This window comes from Hyla sarda, chromosome 4 (assembly GCF_029499605.1).
Source record: "Hyla sarda isolate aHylSar1 chromosome 4, aHylSar1.hap1, whole genome shotgun sequence".
NCBI classification, from domain to species: domain Eukaryota; kingdom Metazoa; phylum Chordata; class Amphibia; order Anura; family Hylidae; genus Hyla; species Hyla sarda.
The window spans coordinates 43,979,497-43,997,744 of NC_079192.1; the positions used below are offsets into that span (position 1 = coordinate 43,979,497).

Genomic DNA, 18,248 nt, shown 5'->3' on the forward strand with positions numbered 1-18,248 from the left:
GGTTTTGCTGAATTCCTTAAGAGATGGGCATGAGTTTAGCTTAGAAGGCAAGTGGACCAAATGAATGGCTTAAAGCTGTGGGGTAATGATTTTCTTTTTCCATCCACAAAGTACAACTCCAACTCCAGCTGCTTAACTCTGCAGTGATCTGGTCGGCCTATGAATTTAATAATCTGAAAACTGTGAGTTTAATCCTCACACCAGGCAATTTTTCCATCTTTTGCCCTGAGGTTTGGTTGACTTCCTTAGCATCATAGAGTTAGAAAGTGGAGATGGGGATGAGTTTAGCTTTGAAGCCAAGTGGGATCTTGAGAAAATGGATATAATAAATGGCTAACAACAGATGTGTTCCGATTTCTTTCTTTTCACCCACAAAGACCAACTAGAACTCCGTCCGCTTCACTTTCAAATGACCTCACCCTCCTTTGAACTTGCCTGCAAGTTTATAAAAAAAACACATTCCCATACCGGGAGTCGAACCCGGGCCGCCTGGGTGAAAACCAGGAATCCTAACCGCTAGACCATATGGGACCTGCTTCTGCCACAGTTTTTTTGTATGAGGAAAAAAAAAGTAAAAAAGTGATCTAAAATTTGTATTCTTTTGAATTATCCGCTTGGCACTGGATCACAGCACCATGCCACTTGCCTCGTTAGCGCAGTAGGTAGCGCGTCAGTCTCATAATCAGAAGGTCGTGAGTTCGATCCTCACACGGGGCAATTTTTCTTGGCTTTATCCATGAGGTTTTGTTGATTTCCTTAAGAGATGGGCATGAGTTTAGCTTAGAAGGCAAGTGGACCAAATGAATGGCTTAAAGCTGTGGGGTAAGGATTTTCTTTTTTCATCCACAAAGAACAACTCCAACTCCAGCTGCTTAACTCTGCAGTGATCTGGTCGGCCTATGAATTTAATAATCTGAAAACTGTGAGTTTGATCCTCACTTTGGGCAATTTTTCCATCTTTTGCCATGAGGTTTGGTTGACTTCTTGTCTTTAGCCATGAGAGACACAACTGGGCAATTTTCTTGTCTTTAGCCATGAGGTTTTGCTGAATTCCTTAAGAGATGGGCATGAGTTTAGCTTAGAAGGCAAGTGGACCAAATGAATGGCTTAAAGCTGTGGGGTAATGATTTTCTTTTTCCATCCACAAAGTACAACTCCAACTCCAGCTGCTTAACTCTGCAGTGATCTGGTCGGCCTATGAATTTAATAATCTGAAAACTGTGAGTTTAATCCTCACACCAGGCAATTTTTCCATCTTTTGCAGCGAGGTTTGGTTGACTTCCTTAGCATCATAGAGTTAGAAAGTGGAGATGGGGATGAGTTTAGCTTTGAAGCCAAGTGGGATCTTGAGAAAATCGATATAATAAATGGCTAACAACAGATGTGTTCCGAATTCTTTCTTTTCACCCACAAAGACCAACTACAACTCCATCCGCTTCACTTTCCAATGACCTCACCCTCCTTTGAACTTGCCTGCAAGTTTATTAAAAAAAACACATTCCCATACCGGGAGTCGAACCCGGGCCGCCTGGGTGAAAACCAGGAATCCTAACCGCTAGACCATATGGGACCTGCTTCTGCCACAGTTTTTTTGTATGAGGAAAAAAAAAAAGTAAAAAAGTGATCTAAAATTTGTATTCTTTTGAATTATCAGCTTGGCACTGGATCATACCACCATGCCACTTGCCTCGTTAGCGCAGTAGGTAGCCCGTCAGTCTCATAATCTGGAGGTCGTGAGTTCAATCCTCACACGGGGCAATTTTTCTTGGCTTTAGCCATGAGGTTTTGTTGATTTCCTTAAGAGATGGGCATGAGTTTAGCTTAGAAGGCAAGTGGACCAAATGAATGGCTTAAAGCTGTGGGGTAATGATTTTCTTTTTTCATCCACAAAGAACAATTCCAACTCCAGCTGCATAACTCTGCAGTGATCTGGTCGGCCTATGAATTTAATAATCTGAAAACTGTGAGTTTGATTCCCACACCGGGCAATTTTTCCATCTTTTGCCATGAGGTTTGGTTGACTTCTTGTCTTTAGCCATGAGAGACAAAACTGGGCAATTTTCTTGTCTTTAGCCATGAGGTTTTGTTGATTTCCTTAAGAGATGGGCATGAGTTTAGCTTAGAAGGTAATTTTTCCATCTTTTGCCATGAGGTTTGGTTGACTTCTTGTCTTTAGCCATGAGAGACAAAACTGGGCAATTTTCTTGTCTTTAGCCATGAGGTTTTGCTGAATTCCTTAAGAGATGGGCATGAGTTTAGCTTAGAAGGCAAGTGGACCAAATGAATGGCTTAAAGCTGTGGGGTAATGATTTTCTTTTTCCATCCACAAAGTACAACTCCAACTCCAGCTGCTTAACTCTGCAGTGATCTGGTCGGCCTATGAATTTAATAATCTGAAAACTGTGAGTTTAATCCTCACACCAGGCAATTTTTCCATCTTTTGCCACGAGGTTTGGTTGACTTCCTTAGCATCATAGAGTTAGAAAGTGGAGATGGGGATGAGTTTAGCTTTGAAGCCAAGTGGGATCTTGAGAAAATGGATATAATAAATGGCTAACAACAGATGTGTTCCGATTTCTTTCTTTTCACCCACAAAGACTAACTAGAACTCCGTCCGCTTCACTTTCAAATGACCTCACCCTCCTTTGAACTTGCCTGCAAGTTTATAAAAAAAACACATTCCCATACCGGGAGTCGAACCCGGGCCGCCTGGGTGAAAACCAGGAATCCTAACCGCTAGACCATATGGGACCTGCTTCTGCCACAGTTTTTTTGTATGAGGAAAAAAAAAGTAAAAAAGTGATCTAAAATTTGTATTCTTTTGAATTATCCGCTTGGCACTGGATCATACCACCATGCCACTTGCCTCGTTAGCGCAGTAGGTAGCACGTCAGTCTCATAATCTGAAGGTCATGAGTTCGATCCTCACACGGGGCAATTTTTCTTGGCTTTAGCCATGAGGTTTTGTTGATTTCCTTAAGAGATGGGCATGAGTTTAGCTTAGAAGGCAAGTGGACCAAATGAATGGCTTAAAGCTGTGGGGTAATGATTTTCTTTTTTCATCCACAAAGAACAACTCCAACTCCAGCTGCTTAACTCTGCAGTGATCTGGTCGGCCTATGAATTTAATAATCTGAAAACTGTGAGTTTGATCCTCACTTTGGGCAATTTTTCCATCTTTTGCCATGAGGTTTGGTTGACTTCTTGTCTTTAGCCATGAGAGACACAACTGGGCAATTTTCTTGTCTTTAGCCATGAGGTTTTGCTGAATTCCTTAAGAGATGGGCATGAGTTTAGCTTAGAAGGCAAGTGGACCAAATGAATGGCTTAAAGCTGTGGGGTAATGATTTTCTTTTTCCATCCACAAAGTACAACTCCAACTCCAGCTGCTTAACTCTGCAGTGATCTGGTCGGCCTATGAATTTAATAATCTGAAAACTGTGAGTTTAATCCTCACACCAGGCAATTTTTCCATCTTTTGCCATGAGGTTTGGTTGACTTCCTTAGCATCATAGAGTTAGAAAGTGGAGATGGGGATGAGTTTAGCTTTGAAGCCAAGTGGGATCTTGAGAAAATGGATATAATAAATGGCTAACAACAGATGTGTTCCGATTTCTTTCTTTTCACCCACAAAGACCAACTAGAACTCCGTCCGCTTCACTTTCAAATGACCTCACCCTCCTTTGAACTTGCCTGCAAGTTTATAAAAAAAACACATTCCCATACCGGGAGCCTACCTACTCGTTAGCGCAGTAGGTAGCCCGTCAGTCTCATAATCTGGAGGTCGTGAGTTCAATCCTCACACGGGGCAATTTTTCTTGGCTTTAGCCATGAGGTTTTGTTGATTTCCTTAAGAGATGGGCATGAGTTTAGCTTAGAAGGCAAGTGGACCAAATGAATGGCTTAAAGCTGTGGGGTAATGATTTTCTTTTTTCATCCACAAAGAACAACTCCAACTCCAGCTGCATAACTCTGCAGTGATCTGGTCGGCCTATGAATTTAATAATCTGAAAACTGTGAGTTTGATTCCCACACCGGGCAATTTTTCCATCTTTTGCCATGAGGTTTGGTTGACTTCTTGTCTTTAGCCATGAGAGACAAAACTGGGCAATTTTCTTGTCTTTAGCCATGAGGTTTTGTTGATTTCCTTAAGAGATGGGCATGAGTTTAGCTTAGAAGGTAATTTTTCCATCTTTTGCCATGAGGTTTGGTTGACTTCTTGTCTTTAGCCATGAGAGACAAAACTGGGCAATTTTCTTGTCTTTAGCCATGAGGTTTTGCTGAATTCCTTAAGAGATGGGCATGAGTTTAGCTTAGAAGGCAAGTGGACCAAATGAATGGCTTAAAGCTGTGGGGTAATGATTTTCTTTTTCCATCCACAAAGTACAACTCCAACTCCAGCTGCTTAACTCTGCAGTGATCTGGTCGGCCTATGAATTTAATAATCTGAAAACTGTGAGTTTAATCCTCACACCAGGCAATTTTTCCATCTTTTGCCACGAGGTTTGGTTGACTTCCTTAGCATCATAGAGTTAGAAAGTGGAGATGGGGATGAGTTTAGCTTTGAAGCCAAGTGGGATCTTGAGAAAATGGATATAATAAATGGCTAACAACAGATGTGTTCCGATTTCTTTCTTTTCACCCACAAAGACCAACTAGAACTCCGTCCGCTTCACTTTCAAATGACCTCACCCTCCTTTGAACTTGCCTGCAAGTTTATAAAAAAAACACATTCCCATACCGGGAGTCGAACCCGGGCCGCCTGGGTGAAAACCAGGAATCCTAACCGCTAGACCATATGGGACCTGCTTCTGCCACAGTTTTTTTGTATGAGGAAAAAAAAAGTAAAAAAGTGATCTAAAATTTGTATTCTTTTGAATTATCCGCTTGGCACTGGATCATACCACCATGCCACTTGCCTCGTTAGCGCAGTAGGTAGCACGTCAGTCTCATAATCTGAAGGTCATGAGTTCGATCCTCACACGGGGCAATTTTTCTTGGCTTTAGCCATGAGGTTTTGTTGATTTCCTTAAGAGATGGGCATGAGTTTAGCTTAGAAGGCAAGTGGACCAAATGAATGGCTTAAAGCTGTGGGGTAATGATTTTCTTTTTTCATCCACAAAGAACAACTCCAACTCCAGCTGCTTAACTCTGCAGTGATCTGGTCGGCCTATGAATTTAATAATCTGAAAACTGTGAGTTTGATCCTCACTTTGGGCAATTTTTCCATCTTTTGCCATGAGGTTTGGTTGACTTCTTGTCTTTAGCCATGAGAGACACAACTGGGCAATTTTCTTGTCTTTAGCCATGAGGTTTTGCTGAATTCCTTAAGAGATGGGCATGAGTTTAGCTTAGAAGGCAAGTGGACCAAATGAATGGCTTAAAGCTGTGGGGTAATGATTTTCTTTTTCCATCCACAAAGTACAACTCCAACTCCAGCTGCTTAACTCTGCAGTGATCTGGTCGGCCTATGAATTTAATAATCTGAAAACTGTGAGTTTAATCCTCACACCAGGCAATTTTTCCATCTTTTGCCATGAGGTTTGGTTGACTTCCTTAGCATCATAGAGTTAGAAAGTGGAGATGGGGATGAGTTTAGCTTTGAAGCCAAGTGGGATCTTGAGAAAATGGATATAATAAATGGCTAACAACAGATGTGTTCCGATTTCTTTCTTTTCACCCACAAAGACCAACTAGAACTCCGTCCGCTTCACTTTCAAATGACCTCACCCTCCTTTGAACTTGCCTGCAAGTTTATAAAAAAAACACATTCCCATACCGGGAGTCAAACCCGGGCCGCCTGGGTGAAAACCAGGAATCCTAACCGCTATACCATATGGAACCTGCTTCTGCCACAGTTTTTTTGTATGAGGAAAAAAAAGTAAAAAAGTGATCTAAAATTTGTATTCTTTTGAATTATCCGCTTGGCACTGGATCACAGCACCATGCCACTTGCCTCGTTAGCGCAGTAGGTAGCGCGTCAGTCTCATAATCAGAAGGTCGTGAGTTCGATCCTCACACGGGGCAATTTTTCTTGGCTTTATCCATGAGGTTTTGTTGATTTCCTTAAGAGATGGGCATGAGTTTAGCTTAGAAGGCAAGTGGACCAAATGAATGGCTTAAAGCTGTGGGGTAAGGATTTTCTTTTTTCATCCACAAAGAACAACTCCAACTCCAGCTGCTTAACTCTGCAGTGATCTGGTCGGCCTATGAATTTAATAATCTGAAAACTGTGAGTTTGATCCTCACTTTGGGCAATTTTTCCATCTTTTGCCATGAGGTTTGGTTGACTTCTTGTCTTTAGCCATGAGAGACACAACTGGGCAATTTTCTTGTCTTTAGCCATGAGGTTTTGCTGAATTCCTTAAGAGATGGGCATGAGTTTAGCTTAGAAGGCAAGTGGACCAAATGAATGGCTTAAAGCTGTGGGGTAATGATTTTCTTTTTCCATCCACAAAGTACAACTCCAACTCCAGCTGCTTAACTCTGCAGTGATCTGGTCGGCCTATGAATTTAATAATCTGAAAACTGTGAGTTTAATCCTCACACCAGGCAATTTTTCCATCTTTTGCCATGAGGTTTGGTTGACTTCCTTAGCATCATAGAGTTAGAAAGTGGAGATGGGGATGAGTTTAGCTTTGAAGCCAAGTGGGATCTTGAGAAAATGGATATAATAAATGGCTAACAACAGATGTGTTCCGATTTCTTTCTTTTCACCCACAAAGACCAACTAGAACTCCGTCCGCTTCACTTTCAAATGACCTCACCCTCCTTTGAACTTGCCTGCAAGTTTATAAAAAAAACACATTCCCATACCGGGAGTCGAACCCGGGCCGCCTGGGTGAAAACCAGGAATCCTAACCGCTATACCATATGGAACCTGCTTCTGCCACAGTTTTTTTGTATGAGGAAAAAAAAGTAAAAAAGTGATCCAAAATTTGTATTCTTTTGAATTATCCGCTTGGCACTGGATCACAGCACCATGCCACTTGCCTCGTTAGCGCAGTAGGTAGCGCGTCAGTCTCATAATCAGAAGGTCGTGAGTTCGATCCTCACACGGGGCAATTTTTCTTGGCTTTATCCATGAGGTTTTGTTGATTTCCTTAAGAGATGGGCATGAGTTTAGCTTAGAAGGCAAGTGGACCAAATGAATGGCTTAAAGCTGTGGGGTAAGGATTTTCTTTTTTCATCCACAAAGAACAACTCCAACTCCAGCTGCTTAACTCTGCAGTGATCTGGTCGGCCTATGAATTTAATAATCTGAAAACTGTGAGTTTGATCCTCACTTTGGGCAATTTTTCCATCTTTTGCCATGAGGTTTGGTTGACTTCTTGTCTTTAGCCATGAGAGACAAAACTGGGCAATTTTCTTGTCTTTAGCCATGAGGTTTTGTTGATTTCCTTAAGAGATGGGCATGAGTTTAGCTTAGAAGGTAATTTTTCCATCTTTTGCCATGAGGTTTGGTTGACTTCTTGTCTTTAGCCATGAGAGACAAAACTGGGCAATTTTCTTGTCTTTAGCCATGAGGTTTTGCTGAATTCCTTAAGAGATGGGCATGAGTTTAGCTTAGAAGGCAAGTGGACCAAATGAATGGCTTAAAGCTGTGGGGTAATGATTTTCTTTTTCCATCCACAAAGTACAACTCCAACTTCAGCTGCTTAACTCTGCAGTGATCTGGTCGGCCTATGAATTTAATAATCTGAAAACTGTGAGTTTAATCCTCACACCAGGCAATTTTTCCATCTTTTGCCATGAGGTTTGGTTGACTTCCTTAGCATCATAGAGTTAGAAAGTGGAGATGGGGATGAGTTTAGCTTTGAAGCCAAGTGGGATCTTGAGAAAATGGATATAATAAATGGCTAACAACAGATGTGTTCCGATTTCTTTCTTTTCACCCACAAAGACCAACTAGAACTCCGTCCGCTTCACTTTCAAATGACCTCACCCTCCTTTGAACTTGCCTGCAAGTTTATAAAAAAAACACATTCCCATACCGGGAGTCGAACCCGGGCCGCCTGGGTGAAAACCAGGAATCCTAACCGCTAGACCATATGGGACCTGCTTCTGCCACAGTTTTTTTGTTGGAGGAAAAAAAAAGTAAAAAAGTGATCTAAAATTTGTATTCTTTTGAATTATCCGCTTGGCACTGGATCATACCACCATGCAACTTGCCTCGTTAGCGCAGTAGGTAGCGCGTCAGTCTCATAATCTGAAGGTCATGAGTTCGATCCTCACACGGGGCAATTTTTCTTGGCTTTAGCCATGAGGTTTTGTTGATTTCCTTAAGAGATGGGCATGAGTTTAGCTTAGAAGGCAAGTGGACCAAATGAATGGCTTAAAGCTGTGGGGTAAGGATTTTCTTTTTTCATCCACAAAGAACAACTCCAACTCCAGCTGCTTAACTCTGCAGTGATCTGGTCGGCCTATGAATTTAATAATCTGAAAACTGTGAGTTTGATCCTCACTTTGGGCAATTTTTCCATCTTTTGCCATGAGGTTTGGTTGACTTCTTGTCTTTAGCCATGAGAGACACAACTGGGCAATTTTCTTGTCTTTAGCCATGAGGTTTTGCTGAATTCCTTAAGAGATGGGCATGAGTTTAGCTTAGAAGGCAAGTGGACCAAATGAATGGCTTAAAGCTGTGGGGTAATGATTTTCTTTTTCCATCCACAAAGTACAACTCCAACTCCAGCTGCTTAACTCTGCAGTGATCTGGTCGGCCTATGAATTTAATAATCTGAAAACTGTGAGTTTAATCCTCACACCAGGCAATTTTTCCATCTTTTGCCATGAGGTTTGGTTGACTTCCTTAGCATCATAGAGTTAGAAAGTGGAGATGGGGATGAGTTTAGCTTTGAAGCCAAGTGGGATCTTGAGAAAATGGATATAATAAATGGCTAACAACAGATGTGTTCCGATTTCTTTCTTTTCACCCACAAAGACCAACTAGAACTCCGTCCGCTTCACTTTCAAATGACCTCACCCTCCTTTGAACTTGCCTGCAAGTTTATAAAAAAACACATTCCCATACCGGGAGTCAAACCCGGGCCGCCTGGGTGAAAACCAGGAATCCTAACCGCTAGACCATATGGAACCTGCTTCTGCCACAGTTTTTTTGTATGAGGAAAAAAAAGTAAAAAAGTGATCTAAAATTTGTATTCTTTTGAATTATCCGCTTGGCACTGGATCACAGCACCATGCCACTTGCCTCGTTAGCGCAGTAGGTAGCGCGTCAGTCTCATAATCAGAAGGTCGTGAGTTCGATCCTCACACGGGGCAATTTTTCTTGGCTTTATCCATGAGGTTTTGTTGATTTCCTTTAGAGATGGGCATGAGTTTAGCTTAGAAGGCAAGTGGACCAAATGAATGGCTTAAAGCTGTGGGGTAAGGATTTTCTTTTTTCATCCACAAAGAACAACTCCAACTCCAGCTGCTTAACTCTGCAGTGATCTGGTCGGCCTATGAATTTAATAATCTGAAAACTGTGAGTTTGATCCTCACTTTGGGCAATTTTTCCATCTTTTGCCATGAGGTTTGGTTGACTTCTTGTCTTTAACCATGAGAGACAAAACTGGGCAATTTTCTTGTCTTTAGCCATGAGGTTTTGTTGATTTCCTTAAGAGATGGGCATGAGTTTAGCTTAGAAGGTAATTTTTCCATCTTTTGCCATGAGGTTTGGTTGACTTCTTGTCTTTAGCCATGAGAGACAAAACTGGGCAATTTTCTTGTCTTTAGCCATGAGGTTTTGCTGAATTCCTTAAGAGATGGGCATGAGTTTAGCTTAGAAGGCAAGTGGACCAAATGAATGGCTTAAAGCTGTGGGGTAATGATTTTCTTTTTCCATCCACAAAGTACAACTCTAACTCCAGCTGCTTAACTCTGCAGTGATCTGGTTGGCCTATGAATTTAATAATCTGAAAACTGTGAGTTTAATCCTCACACCAGGCAATTTTTCCATCTTTTGCCACGAGGTTTGGTTGACTTCCTTAGCATCATAGAGTTAGAAAATGGAGATGGGTATGAGTTTAGCTTTGAAGCCAAGTGGGATCTTGAGAAAATGGATATAATAAATGGCTAACAACAGATGTGTTCTGATTTCTTTCTTTTCACCCACAAAGACCAACTAGAACTCCGTCCGCTTCGCTTTCAAATGACCTCACCCTCCTTTGAACTTGCCTGCAAGTTTATAAAAAAAACACACATTCCCATACCGGGAGTCGAACCCGGGCCGCCTGGGTGAAAACCAGGAATCCTAACCGCTAGACCATATGGGACCTGCTTCTGCCACAGTTTTTTTGTATGAGGAAAAAAAAAAGTAAAAAAGTGATCTAAAATTTGTATTCTTTTGAATTATCCGCTTGGCACTGGATCATACCACCATGCCACTTGCTTCGTTAGCGCAGTAGGTAGCGCGTCAGTCTCATAATCTGAAGGTCGTGAGTTCGATCCTCACACGGGGCAATTTTTCTTGGCTTTAGCCATGAGGTTTTGTTGATTTCCTTAAGAGATGGGCATGAGTTTAGCTTAGAAGGCAAGTGGACCAAATGAATGGCTTAAAGCTGTGGGGTAAGGATTTTCTTTTTTCATCCACAAAGAACAACTCCAACTCCAGCTGCTTAACTCTGCAGTGATCTGGTCGGCCTATGAATTTAATAATCTGAAAACTGTGAGTTTGATTCCCACACCGGGCAATTTTTCCATCTTTTGCCATGAGGTTTGGTTGACTTCTTGTCTTTAGCCATGAGAGACAAAACTGGGCAATTTTCTTGTCTTTAGCCATGAGGTTTTGTTGATTTCCTTAAGAGATGGGCATGAGTTTAGCTTAGAAGGTAATTTTTCCATCTTTTGCCATGAGGTTTGGTTGACTTCTTGTCTTTAGCCATGAGAGACAAAACTGGGCAATTTTCTTGTCTTTAGCCATGAGGTTTTGCTGAATTCCTTAAGAGATGGGCATGAGTTTAGCTTAGAAGGCAAGTGGACCAAATGAATGGCTTAAAGCTGTGGGGTAATGATTTTCTTTTTCCATCCACAAAGTACAACTCCAACTTCAGCTGCTTAACTCTGCAGTGATCTGGTCGGCCTATGAATTTAATAATCTGAAAACTGTGAGTTTAATCCTCACACCAGGCAATTTTTCCATCTTTTGCCATGAGGTTTGGTTGACTTCCTTAGCATCATAGAGTTAGAAAGTGGAGATGGGGATGAGTTTAGCTTTGAAGCCAAGTGGGATCTTGAGAAAATGGATATAATAAATGGCTAACAACAGATGTGTTCCGATTTCTTTCTTTTCACCCACAAAGACCAACTAGAACTCCGTCCGCTTCACTTTCAAATGACCTCACCCTCCTTTGAACTTACCTGCAAGTTTATAAAAAAAACACATTCCCATACCGGGAGTCAAACCCGGGCCGCCTGGGTGAAAACCAGGAATCCTAACCGCTAGACCATATGGGACCTGCTTCTGCCACAGTTTTTTTGTTGGAGGAAAAAAAAAAAGTAAAAAAGTGATCTAAAATTTGTATTCTTTTGAATTATCCGCTTGGCACTGGATCATACCACCATGCCACTTGCCTCGTTAGCGTAGTAGGTAGCGCGTCAGTCTCATAATCTGAAGGTCGTGAGTTCAATCCTCACACGGGGCAATTTTTCTTGGCTTTAGCCATGAGGTTTTGTTGATTTCCTTAAGAGATGGGCATGAGTTTAGCTTAGAAGGCAAGTGGACCAAATGAATGGCTTAAAGCTGTGGGGTAATGATTTTCTTTTTTCATCCACAAAGAACAACTCCAACTCCAGCTGCTTAACTCTGCAGTGATCTGGTCGGCCTATGAATTTAATAATCTGAAAACTGTGAGTTTGATTCCCACACCGGGCAATTTTTCCATCTTTTGCCATGAGGTTTGGTTGACTTCTTGTCTTTAGCCATGAGAGACAAAACTGGGCAATTTTCTTGTCTTTAGCCATGAGGTTTTGTTGATTTCCTTAAGAGATGGGCATGAGTTTAGCTTAGAAGGTAATTTTTCCATCTTTTGCCATGAGGTTTGGTTGACTTCTTGTCTTTAGCCATGAGAGACAAAACTGGGCAATTTTCTTGTCTTTAGCCATGAGGTTTTGCTGAATTCCTTAAGAGATGGGCATGAGTTTAGCTTAGAAGGCAAGTGGACCAAATGAATGGCTTAAAGCTGTGGGGTAATGATTTTCTTTTTCCATCCACAAAGTACAACTCCAACTCCAGCTGCTTAACTCTGCAGTGATCTGGTCGGCCTATGAATTTAATAATCTGAAAACTGCGAGTTTAATCCTCACATTCCCATACCGGGAGTCGAACCCGGACCGCCTGGGTGAAAACCAGGAATCCTAACCGCTAGACCATATGGGACCTGCTTCTGCCACAGTTTTTTTGTATGAGGAAAAAAAAAAAGTAAAAAAGTGATCTAAAATTTGTATTCTTTTGAATTATCCGCTTGGCACTGGATCATACCACCATGCCACCTGCCTCGTTAGCGCAGTAGGTAGCGCGTCAGTCTCATAATCTGAAGGTCGTGAGTTCGATCCTCACACGGGGCAATTTTTCTTGGCTTTAGCCATGAGGTTTTGTTGATTTCCTTAAGAGATGGGCATGAGTTTAGCTTAGAAGGCAAGTGGACCAAATGAATGGCTTGAAGCTGTGGGGTAAGGATTTTCTTTTTTCATCCACAAAGAACAACTCCAACTCCAGCTGCTTAACTCTGCAGTGATCTGGTCGGCCTATGAATTTAATAATCTGAAAACTGTGAGTTTGATCCTCACTTTGGGCAATTTTTCCATCTTTTGCCATGAGGTTTGGTTGACTTCTTGTCTTTAGCCATGAGAGACACAACTGGGCAATTTTCTTGTCTTTAGCCATGAGGTTTTGCTGAATTCCTTAAGAGATGGGCATGAGTTTAGCTTAGAAGGCAAGTGGACCAAATGAATGGCTTAAAGCTGTGGGGTAATGATTTTCTTTTTCCATCCACAAAGTACAACTCCAACTCCAGCTGCTTAACTCTGCAGTGATCTGGTCGGCCTATGAATTTAATAATCTGAAAACTGTGAGTTTAATCCTCACACCAGGCAATTTTTCCATCTTTTGCCATGAGGTTTGGTTGACTTCCTTAGCATCATAGAGTTAGAAAGTGGAGATGGGGATGAGTTTAGCTTTGAAGCCAAGTGGGATCTTGAGAAAATGGATATAATAAATGGCTAACAACAGATGTGTTCCGATTTCTTTCTTTTCACCCACAAAGACCAACTAGAACTCCGTCCGCTTCACTTTCAAATGACCTCACCCTCCTTTGAACTTGCCTGCAAGTTTATAAAAAAAACACATTCCCATACCGGGAGTCAAACCCGGGGCGCCTGGGTGAAAACCAGGAATCCTAACCGCTAGACCATATGGGACCTGCTTCTGCCACGGTTTTTTTGTTGGAGGAAAAAAAAAAGTAAAAAAGTGATCTAAAATTTGTATTCTTTTGAATTATTCGCTTGGCACTGGATCATACCACCCTGCCACTTGCCTCGTTAGCGTAGTAGGTAGCGCGTCAGTCTCATAATCTGAAGGTCGTGAGTTCGATCCTCACACGGGGCAATTTTTCTTGGCTTTAGCCATGAGGTTTTGTTGATTTCCTTAAGAGATGGGCATGAGTTTAGCTTAGAAGGCAAGTGGACCAAATGAATGGCTTAAAGCTGTGGGGTAATGATTTTCTTTTTTCATCCACAAAGAACAACTCCAACTCCAGCTGCTTAACTCTGCAGTGATCTGGTCGGCCTATGAATTTAATAATCTGAAAACTGTGAGTTTGATTCCCACACCGGTCAATTTTTCCATCTTTTGCCATGAGGTTTGGTTGACTTCTTGTCTTTAGCCATGAGAGACAAAACTGGGCAATTTTCTTGTCTTTAGCCATGAGGTTTTGTTGATTTCCTTAAGAGATGGGCATGAGTTTAGCTTAGAAGGTAATTTTTCCATCTTTTGCCATGAGGTTTGGTTGACTTCTTGTCTTTAGCCATGAGAGACAAAACTGGGCAATTTTCTTGTCTTTAGCCATGAGGTTTTGCTGAATTCCTTAAGAGATGGGCATGAATTTAGCTTAGAAGGCAAGTGGACCAAATGAATGGCTTAAAGCTGTGGGGTAATGATTTTCTTTTTCCATCCACAAAGTACAACTCCAACTCCAGCTGCTTAACTCTGCAGTGATCTGGTCGGCCTATGAATTTAATAATCTGAAAACTGTGAGTTTAATCCTCACACCAGGCAATTTTTCCATCTTTTGCCACGAGGTTTGGTTGACTTCCTTAGCATCATAGAGTTAGAAAGTGGAGATGGGGATGAGTTTAGCTTTGAAGCCAAGTGGGATCTTGAGAAAATGGATATAATAAATGGCTAACAACAGATGTGTTCCGATTTCTTTCTTTTCACCCACAAAGACCAACTAGAACTCCGTCCGCTTCACTTTCAAATGACCTCACCCTCCTTTGAACTTGCCTGCAAGTTTATAAAAAAAACACATTCCCATACCGGGAGTCGAACCCGGGCCGCCTGGGTGAAAACCAGGAATCCTAACCGCTAGACCATATGGGACCTGCTTCTGCCACAGTTTTTTTGTATGAGGAAAAAAAAAGTAAAAAAGTGATCTAAAATTTGTATTCTTTTGAATTATCCGCTTGGCACTGGATCATACCACCATGCCACGTGCCTCGTTAGCGCAGTAGGTAGCGCATCAGTCTCATTATCTGAAGGTCGTGAGTTCGATCCTCACACAGGGCAATTTTTCTTGGCTTTAGCCATGAGGTTTTGTTGATTTCCTTAAGAGATGGGCATGAGTTTAGCTTAGAAGGCAAGTGGACCAAATGAATGGCTTAAAGCTGTCGGGTAAGGATTTTCTTTTTTCATCCACAAAGAACAACTCCAACTCTAGCTGCTTAACTCTGCAGTGATCTGGTCGGCCTATGAATTTAATAATCTGAAAACTGTGAGTTTGATCCTCACTTTGGGCAATTTTTCCATCTTTTGCCATGAGGTTTGGTTGACTTCTTGTCTTTAGCCATGAGAGACACAACTGGGCAATTTTCTTGTCTTTAGCCATGAGGTTTTGCTGAATTCCTTAAGAGATGGGCATGAGTTTAGCTTAGAAGGCAAGTGGACCAAATGAATGGCTTAAAGCTGTGGGGTAATGATTTTCTTTTTCCATCCACAAAGTACAACTCCAACTCCAGCTGCTTAACTCTGCAGTGATCTGGTCGGCCTATGAATTTAATAATCTGAAAACTGTGAGTTTAATCCTCACACCAGGCAATTTTTCCATCTTTTGCCATGAGGTTTGGTTGACTTCCTTAGCATCATAGAGTTAGAAAGTGGAGATGGGGATGAGTTTAGCTTTGAAGCCAAGTGGGATCTTGAGAAAATGGATATAATAAATGGCTAACAACAGATGTGTTCCGATTTCTTTCTTTTCACCCACAAAGACCAACTACAACTCCATCCGCTTCACTTTCCAATGACCTCACCCTCCTTTGAACTTGCCTGCAAGTTTATAAAAAAAACACATTCCAATACCGGGAGTCGAACCCGGGCCGCCTGGGTGAAAACCAGGAATTCTAACTGCTAGACCATATGGGACCTACTTCTGCCACTGTTTTTTTGTTTGAGGAAAAAAAAAGTAAAAAAGTGATCTAAAATTTGTATTCTTTTGAATTATCAGCTTGGCACTGGATCATACCACCATGCCACTTGCCTCGTTAGCGCAGTAGGTAGCGCGTCAGTCTCATAATCTGAAGGTCGTGAGTTCAATCCTCACACGGGGCAATTTTTCTTGGCTTTAGCCATGAGGTTTTGTTGATTTCCTTAAGAGATGGGCATGAGTTTAGCTTAGAAGGCAAGTGGACCAAATGAATGGCTTAAAGCTGTGGGGTAAGGATTTTCTTTTTACATCCACAAAGAACAATTCCAACTCCAGCTGCTTAACTCTGCAGTGATCTGGTCGGCCGATGAATTTAATAATCTGAAAACTGTGAGTTTGATTCTCACACCGGGCAATTTTTCCATCTTTTGCCATGAGGTTTGGTTGACTTCTTGTCTTTAGCCATGAGAGACAAAACTGGGCAATTTTCTTGTCTTTAGCCATGAGGTTTTGTTGATTTCCTTAAGAGATGGGCATGAGTTTAGCTTAGAAGGTAATTTTTCCATCTTTTGCCATGAGGTTTGGTTGACTTCTTGTCTTTAGCCATGAGAGACAAAACTGGGCAATTTTCTTGTCTTTAGCCATGAGGTTTTGCTGAATTCCTTAAGAGATGGGCATGAGTTTAGCTTAGAAGGCAAGTGGACCAAATGAATGGCTTAAAGCTGTGGGGTAATGATTTTCTTTTTCCATCCACAAAGTACAACTCCAACTTCAGCTGCTTAACTCTGCAGTGATCTGGTCGGCCTATGAATTTAATAATCTGAAAACTGTGAGTTTAATCCTCACACCAGGCAATTTTTCCATTTTTTGCCATGAGGTTTGGTTGACTTCCTTAGCATCATAGAGTTAGAAAGTGGAGATGGGGATGAGTTTAGCTTTGAAGCCAAGTGGGATCTTGAGAAAATGGATATAATAAATGGCTAACAACAGATGTGTTCCGATTTCTTTCATTTCACCCACAAAGACCAACTAAAACTCCGTCCGCTTCACTTTCAAATGACCTCACCCTCCTTTGAACTTGCCTGCAAGTTTATAAAAAAAACACATTCCCATACCGGGAGTCGAACCCGGGCCGCCTGGGTGAAAACCAGGAATCCTAACCGCTAGACCATATGGGACCTGCTTCTGCCACAGTTTTTTTGTTGGAGGAAAAAAAAAAAGTAAAAAAGTGATCTAAAATTTGTATTCTTTTGAATTATCCGCTTGGCACTGGATCATACCACCATGCCACTTGCCTCGTTAGCGTAGTAGGTAGCGCGTCAGTCTCATAATCTGAAGGTCGTGAGTTCAATCCTCACACGGGGCAATTTTTCTTGGCTTTAGCCATGAGGTTTTGTTGATTTCCTTAAGAGATGGGCATGAGTTTAGCTTAGAAGGCAAGTGGACCAAATGAATGGCTTAAAGCTGTGGGGTAATGATTTTCTTTTTTCATCCACAAAGAACAACTCCAACTCCAGCTGCTTAACTCTGCAGTGATCTGGTCGGCCTATGAATTTAATAATCTGAAAACTGTGAGTTTGATTCCCACACCGGGCAATTTTTCCATCTTTTGCCATGAGGTTTGGTTGACTTCTTGTCTTTAGCCATGAGAGACAAAACTGGGCAATTTTCTTGTCTTTAGCCATGAGGTTTTGTTGATTTCCTTAAGAGATGGGCATGAGTTTAGCTTAGAAGGTAATTTTTCCATCTTTTGCCATGAGGTTTGGTTGACTTCTTGTCTTTAGCCATGAGAGACAAAACTGGGCAATTTTCTTGTCTTTAGCCATGAGGTTTTGCTGAATTCCTTAAGAGATGGGCATGAGTTTAGCTTAGAAGGCAAGTGGACCAAATGAATGGCTTAAAGCTGTGGGGTAATGATTTTCTTTTTCCATCCACAAAGTACAACTCCAACTCCAGCTGCTTAACTCTGCAAAGATCTGGTCGGCCTATGAATTTAATAATCTGAAAACTGTGAGTTTAATCCTCACACCAGGCAATTTTTCCATCTTTTGCCACGAGGTTTGGTTGACTTCCTTAGCATCATAGAGTTAGAAAGTGGAGATGGGGATGAGTTTAGCTTTGAAGCCAAGTGGGATCTTGAGAAAATGGATATAATAAATGGCTAACAACAGATGTGTTCCGATTTCTTTCTTTTCACCCACAAAGACCAACTAGAACTCCGTCCGCTTCACTTTCAAATGACCTCACCCTCCTTTGAACTTGCCTGCAAGTTTATAAAAAAAAACACATTCCCATACCGGGAGTCGAACCCGGGCCGCCTGGGTGAAAACCAGGAATCCTAACCGCTAGACCATATGGGACCCGCTTCTGCCACAGTTTTTTTGTATGAGGAAAAAAAAAGTAAAAAAGTGATCTAAAATTTGTATTCTTTTGAATTATCCGCTTGGCACTGGATCATACCACCATGCCACTTGCCTCGTTAGCGCAGTAGGTAGCGCGTCAGTCTCATAATCTGAAGGTCATGAGTTCGATCCTCACACGGGGCAATTTTTCTTGGCTTTAGCCATGAGGTTTTGTTGATTTCCTTAAGAGATGGGCATGAGTTTAGCTTAG

The 18,248-nt window shown here is 41.7% G+C and overlaps 25 non-coding genes across 25 annotated transcripts; 12 read left to right on the top strand and 13 right to left on the bottom strand.

The window, feature by feature from the left end:
- Positions 1-459: 459 nt before the first annotated feature.
- Positions 460-531, bottom strand: TRNAE-UUC (transfer RNA glutamic acid (anticodon UUC)). The gene has a single exon. It is a non-coding gene; the product is annotated as a tRNA-Glu (tRNA).
- A 113-nt stretch (positions 532-644) lies between these two features.
- Positions 645-717, top strand: TRNAM-CAU (transfer RNA methionine (anticodon CAU)). Its single transcript has one exon. It is a non-coding gene; the product is annotated as a tRNA-Met (tRNA).
- A 781-nt stretch (positions 718-1,498) lies between these two features.
- On the bottom strand, positions 1,499-1,570 carry TRNAE-UUC (transfer RNA glutamic acid (anticodon UUC)). The gene has a single exon. It is a non-coding gene; the product is annotated as a tRNA-Glu (tRNA).
- Positions 1,571-2,679: 1,109 nt separating this feature from the next.
- On the bottom strand, positions 2,680-2,751 carry TRNAE-UUC (transfer RNA glutamic acid (anticodon UUC)). Its single transcript has one exon. It is a non-coding gene; the product is annotated as a tRNA-Glu (tRNA).
- A 1,981-nt stretch (positions 2,752-4,732) lies between these two features.
- On the bottom strand, positions 4,733-4,804 carry TRNAE-UUC (transfer RNA glutamic acid (anticodon UUC)). The gene has a single exon. It is a non-coding gene; the product is annotated as a tRNA-Glu (tRNA).
- Positions 4,805-5,954: 1,150 nt separating this feature from the next.
- Positions 5,955-6,027, top strand: TRNAM-CAU (transfer RNA methionine (anticodon CAU)). The gene has a single exon. It is a non-coding gene; the product is annotated as a tRNA-Met (tRNA).
- Positions 6,028-6,991: 964 nt separating this feature from the next.
- TRNAM-CAU (transfer RNA methionine (anticodon CAU)) lies at positions 6,992-7,064 on the top strand. Its single transcript has one exon. It is a non-coding gene; the product is annotated as a tRNA-Met (tRNA).
- A 921-nt stretch (positions 7,065-7,985) lies between these two features.
- On the bottom strand, positions 7,986-8,057 carry TRNAE-UUC (transfer RNA glutamic acid (anticodon UUC)). Its single transcript has one exon. It is a non-coding gene; the product is annotated as a tRNA-Glu (tRNA).
- Positions 8,058-8,170: 113 nt separating this feature from the next.
- On the top strand, positions 8,171-8,243 carry TRNAM-CAU (transfer RNA methionine (anticodon CAU)). The gene has a single exon. It is a non-coding gene; the product is annotated as a tRNA-Met (tRNA).
- Positions 8,244-9,022: 779 nt separating this feature from the next.
- On the bottom strand, positions 9,023-9,094 carry TRNAE-UUC (transfer RNA glutamic acid (anticodon UUC)). Its single transcript has one exon. It is a non-coding gene; the product is annotated as a tRNA-Glu (tRNA).
- A 112-nt stretch (positions 9,095-9,206) lies between these two features.
- TRNAM-CAU (transfer RNA methionine (anticodon CAU)) lies at positions 9,207-9,279 on the top strand. Its single transcript has one exon. It is a non-coding gene; the product is annotated as a tRNA-Met (tRNA).
- A 923-nt stretch (positions 9,280-10,202) lies between these two features.
- On the bottom strand, positions 10,203-10,274 carry TRNAE-UUC (transfer RNA glutamic acid (anticodon UUC)). Its single transcript has one exon. It is a non-coding gene; the product is annotated as a tRNA-Glu (tRNA).
- Positions 10,275-10,388: 114 nt separating this feature from the next.
- TRNAM-CAU (transfer RNA methionine (anticodon CAU)) lies at positions 10,389-10,461 on the top strand. Its single transcript has one exon. It is a non-coding gene; the product is annotated as a tRNA-Met (tRNA).
- Positions 10,462-11,382: 921 nt separating this feature from the next.
- Positions 11,383-11,454, bottom strand: TRNAE-UUC (transfer RNA glutamic acid (anticodon UUC)). The gene has a single exon. It is a non-coding gene; the product is annotated as a tRNA-Glu (tRNA).
- Positions 11,455-11,569: 115 nt separating this feature from the next.
- TRNAM-CAU (transfer RNA methionine (anticodon CAU)) lies at positions 11,570-11,642 on the top strand. The gene has a single exon. It is a non-coding gene; the product is annotated as a tRNA-Met (tRNA).
- Positions 11,643-12,304: 662 nt separating this feature from the next.
- On the bottom strand, positions 12,305-12,376 carry TRNAE-UUC (transfer RNA glutamic acid (anticodon UUC)). Its single transcript has one exon. It is a non-coding gene; the product is annotated as a tRNA-Glu (tRNA).
- A 115-nt stretch (positions 12,377-12,491) lies between these two features.
- Positions 12,492-12,564, top strand: TRNAM-CAU (transfer RNA methionine (anticodon CAU)). Its single transcript has one exon. It is a non-coding gene; the product is annotated as a tRNA-Met (tRNA).
- A 780-nt stretch (positions 12,565-13,344) lies between these two features.
- TRNAE-UUC (transfer RNA glutamic acid (anticodon UUC)) lies at positions 13,345-13,416 on the bottom strand. The gene has a single exon. It is a non-coding gene; the product is annotated as a tRNA-Glu (tRNA).
- A 114-nt stretch (positions 13,417-13,530) lies between these two features.
- TRNAM-CAU (transfer RNA methionine (anticodon CAU)) lies at positions 13,531-13,603 on the top strand. Its single transcript has one exon. It is a non-coding gene; the product is annotated as a tRNA-Met (tRNA).
- A 921-nt stretch (positions 13,604-14,524) lies between these two features.
- TRNAE-UUC (transfer RNA glutamic acid (anticodon UUC)) lies at positions 14,525-14,596 on the bottom strand. Its single transcript has one exon. It is a non-coding gene; the product is annotated as a tRNA-Glu (tRNA).
- A 1,151-nt stretch (positions 14,597-15,747) lies between these two features.
- TRNAM-CAU (transfer RNA methionine (anticodon CAU)) lies at positions 15,748-15,820 on the top strand. Its single transcript has one exon. It is a non-coding gene; the product is annotated as a tRNA-Met (tRNA).
- Positions 15,821-16,741: 921 nt separating this feature from the next.
- Positions 16,742-16,813, bottom strand: TRNAE-UUC (transfer RNA glutamic acid (anticodon UUC)). The gene has a single exon. It is a non-coding gene; the product is annotated as a tRNA-Glu (tRNA).
- A 115-nt stretch (positions 16,814-16,928) lies between these two features.
- Positions 16,929-17,001, top strand: TRNAM-CAU (transfer RNA methionine (anticodon CAU)). The gene has a single exon. It is a non-coding gene; the product is annotated as a tRNA-Met (tRNA).
- Positions 17,002-17,923: 922 nt separating this feature from the next.
- On the bottom strand, positions 17,924-17,995 carry TRNAE-UUC (transfer RNA glutamic acid (anticodon UUC)). Its single transcript has one exon. It is a non-coding gene; the product is annotated as a tRNA-Glu (tRNA).
- Positions 17,996-18,108: 113 nt separating this feature from the next.
- Positions 18,109-18,181, top strand: TRNAM-CAU (transfer RNA methionine (anticodon CAU)). Its single transcript has one exon. It is a non-coding gene; the product is annotated as a tRNA-Met (tRNA).
- The last annotated feature ends 67 nt before the right edge of the window (positions 18,182-18,248 follow it).